This window comes from Glycine soja, chromosome 20 (genome assembly GCF_004193775.1).
Source record: "Glycine soja cultivar W05 chromosome 20, ASM419377v2, whole genome shotgun sequence".
Classification (NCBI taxonomy): domain Eukaryota; kingdom Viridiplantae; phylum Streptophyta; class Magnoliopsida; order Fabales; family Fabaceae; genus Glycine; species Glycine soja.
This window is the reverse complement of record NC_041021.1, coordinates 23227396-23230943: the sequence shown is the minus strand read 5'-3', so window position 1 is coordinate 23230943 and position 3548 is coordinate 23227396. Positions and strand designations below refer to the sequence as shown.

The 3548-nt window shown below is 27.9% G+C and overlaps 1 long non-coding RNA gene across 1 annotated transcript; it reads left to right on the top strand.

The window, feature by feature from the left end:
* Positions 1–202: 202 nt before the first annotated feature.
* On the top strand, positions 203–1317 carry LOC114401572. The gene is made up of 2 exons (XR_003664302.1): positions 203–256; positions 869–1317. It is a non-coding gene; the product is annotated as an uncharacterized LOC114401572 (long non-coding RNA).
* Positions 1318–3548: the final 2231 nt, after the last annotated feature.

The window sequence follows — 3548 nt, the reverse complement described above, 5'->3', positions numbered from 1 at the left end:
AATCATTTATTGTCTTGACTTTCTTTTCCAATTCTTGTCTATTTCCTTAAAAATATTGTTTTATTTGAAATATTAAAATTAATGTTTTTATATATTTTAATTCTTTCTAGATCGTTATGTATTTTTGTGATTAACGGGTGTCATTGTCAGCTCTTGAATTGATTATATATACCTTTCCATTCCTTCACTGAGAGTTTGAGTAAGTAAAGTTTTCTCTATTGTGCAGGCTTCTAGAATTGAATCATAAAGGAATCTGGTAAGAAAGTTTTTGTTATCTGGAAGCCATTCAAAATGTTGATTGATTTAATATTTTTCCCTTCATTTTTTTTCTATGCAAGTTGTCTGCTAGTTCGGGTTGTGTCTTTGTTATGCATGCATTGTGTTAGATAGATTTTTAGAAGGCAACAATTAATGGATGTGGTTTCGACTATGGGAACTGAAGATCTCAAATCTATTGATGAGAACAAAATGACTAAACCATAGCGATTGGAAACACCATTGTGACTGAAAAAGCCCTAACAAAACATTTATGCACTTTCTTATGTTTTATGTGGTGATTGTGAATTTTTCAAATAATAGTTGTATTCTAGATGGAAATCTAGTTTTCTACTTTTTTTATGGGCTCTGTTTGGTTTACATTTAGAATCACTTTCCCACACAACACATACCTTCCAATGTAAAATTTCTGAGTGAGATTATTTTGGGCATCCATCCCAATCTCATTTAACAATTCTATTGTCTTATAATGTGTTGAATGTTTGTGAATTGTTTGGCTAATGTGTAACATGTTTTAATACACTATAACATGGCCTTGTTATTTTAATTGATTAGCCATAAATTACTAATTGGGCCATTTGTTCCTTCACAGAAGGCATAGGAATTTGAGGAAACATAGAACTGATTCAAAAGCTAAGCAGGGTAGCAATAGATTCCAGAAGACCTCGACTCAACCAACCAATTTTATGGCAACCCCTACAAAGCCAACTAAGTCAATGGCAATGCTTGGTGTGACCCCAAACCAACCAACTAGGTCAATGAAAATATTTGGCGTGACCCTTACCCAACCAACTGAGTCTATGGTAGCGCCTAGTGTGACCCATATCGAACCAATTGACCAATCTATGGAAATTCCTTGCGTGACCCATATTCAACCAATTGAGCCTATGGAAATGCCTGGTTTGATCCCAATCCAACCAACTAGTTCTATGACCATGCCTGGTGTCACCCCTACCCAACAAACTTTGACTATCGAAATGCCTAGTGAGACACCTCCTTCTCTTGAGTTTATGAAGCAGAGGTTGGAGATGATGGCATCAACCATGGAGACTTCAGGGCATACACTTTCCCCTCAAATGAGAGCCCAACTGGATTCTGGAATTAAAAATCTTCTGAGAAGGGTAAATGCCAGGCTAAATGCCTGAAAAATGTTATTAGAAGCTTTTATTTTCAAATTAATCATGATGCTATTTAAGTATATTAGAGTAGTCCTGATTTATGTTTTGGTCCTAATTCAGTGATTGTATTAGTGGCCTTTCTTTTCCATGCTTTGACTTTTGAACAATTCATTTGAATGGTTAAAGAATATTTCTGAATGAATGTCATTGGATTCAATAATTCAACACCTATTTGTTCTGTGTATTGTACGGTTAGGTTACTCATTGTGACTTTTTCATTATCAATAAAATTTGCAGTTAAAAAAAACTAATATGAAATTGATTTAAATTAAATTCACATTCTATTACTAAAGAAATCAAATTATGAATGGGAGATATTATACACTAAGTCATGGTCTCGTTTAATTTCTTTTGAAGCACAATATATAAAATAAGATATTTTTAAAATTTTAGTTTTCCAAGTAATAACGCATGAGATAAAATATAAATCATTAGGAAGTCATGATAATATATTTGTGTATAAATTATTAATATACATATATTAAATAATTAATAAATTAATAATTTCTAAAAGTAAATAATTATTTTTGAAAAAATAATTTTAAAATTAATATTTTGTTATCTCTTATTTTATTAATATTCTCTAAATTTTAAAATAATAATAATAATAGATATAGATTCTTAAGAAGTCAAAATAATACATTTGTGTGTAAGTTATTAATATACATATATTAAATAATTATAAATATAATCAATTTTCTTAAAAAAATACAAATGTTAAAATTATAGTAAATAATTGTTTTGGAAAATTAATAATCTCCATTGATGGTGGAGCATTTTGAATTGTGTCAACGGATACTCTGAAATTAAATATTCAATCTAATGTTTAAATTACAATTTAAATGTTTAAAATTATTTATATTACTTGTAACATATCTAAATTGATATTTTTTAATTCTTAATTATATTTATTTTTTTAAAAAAATACATTCATAATTAGTTAAGAAAACCAAAATAAGAGATATTTATTATATGACCTTAATTTTTATGTACTTCTAATGATTTTTTTATATCATCAAAAAATTAAAAATCATTCTATCTATGAATTTTAAAGTAATTATTATAAAATTTAATAGTTTTGATAGTTTATCTCATTAAAAAAAATAGATAAAATATAATTTTTTTACACTTTTGGTATACTCAAATTAAATTCTTATAATAAAATTTAAAATATACTAATTAAAAGAATTTATAACAAATATTGAATACTTTTTAGCAAATTTGAATCTTCATTTGAAATGTGAGATGCATAATTTTGTTTGTATAATCATGTATGTTTTTTTTTCTTTTTTAATACATGTATTATGAATTTATATATCATATTAAATTAATATTATTAAATTTTAATTAACTACTTAATAATTTTAATTTTTTATTAATATTCAGTTTTGAATTTAACATTAAATCATGATAAAACAATTTAAAATTAGTATCACTAAAATATCAGTAATTTATTAATTGAATTCCAAATATACTAACGTGGGGTGTTAAACACACCTTCTTCATTTTTTGTTCGTGTTGTTGTGTTTGCTTTGGAGAAACAAGTTGGTGTTCTTTGTTGGCAAATACTCACTCACATGTTTGTAGTTGCAGGCTCTAATCAGATCCTAAATGGTATGTGTTGTGGCACTTCACTTCTCTTTGCATTTCTTTTAAATCCTTATTCGTCATTTTGTTGACATATCACTTTGATTTATGTCTCCAATTTCTGAATTTTTGCATCTCAATCAGATCAAACTTAGCTACAAATCATGTACATGAACTCGGGCTGCAGCCTAGATCTTTCTTGCCATCTGAGTCGTATTTTTAGTTGAGTTACAAAATTTTGACCTTTTTGGATTTTCTAGTTAATTTTGGTTCATTTGAGTTGAAATTGTTCATGTTAGTCTTGTAATTCATGCCAAGCATCTATGCTTGATTGTTAGGTTAGGTTGTAGATTCTTTTGCTTGTTAGGTTGACCAATTCATGCCAAGCATCTAGTCTTGTAGATTCTTTTGATGACCTAATTTGACTAATTTGTGTGGAAATGGGGCACCAATTTTGGGGGAGAAAAAGAAGGAAAAAAATAGGTTAGAGAAGAATTCACCCAAATT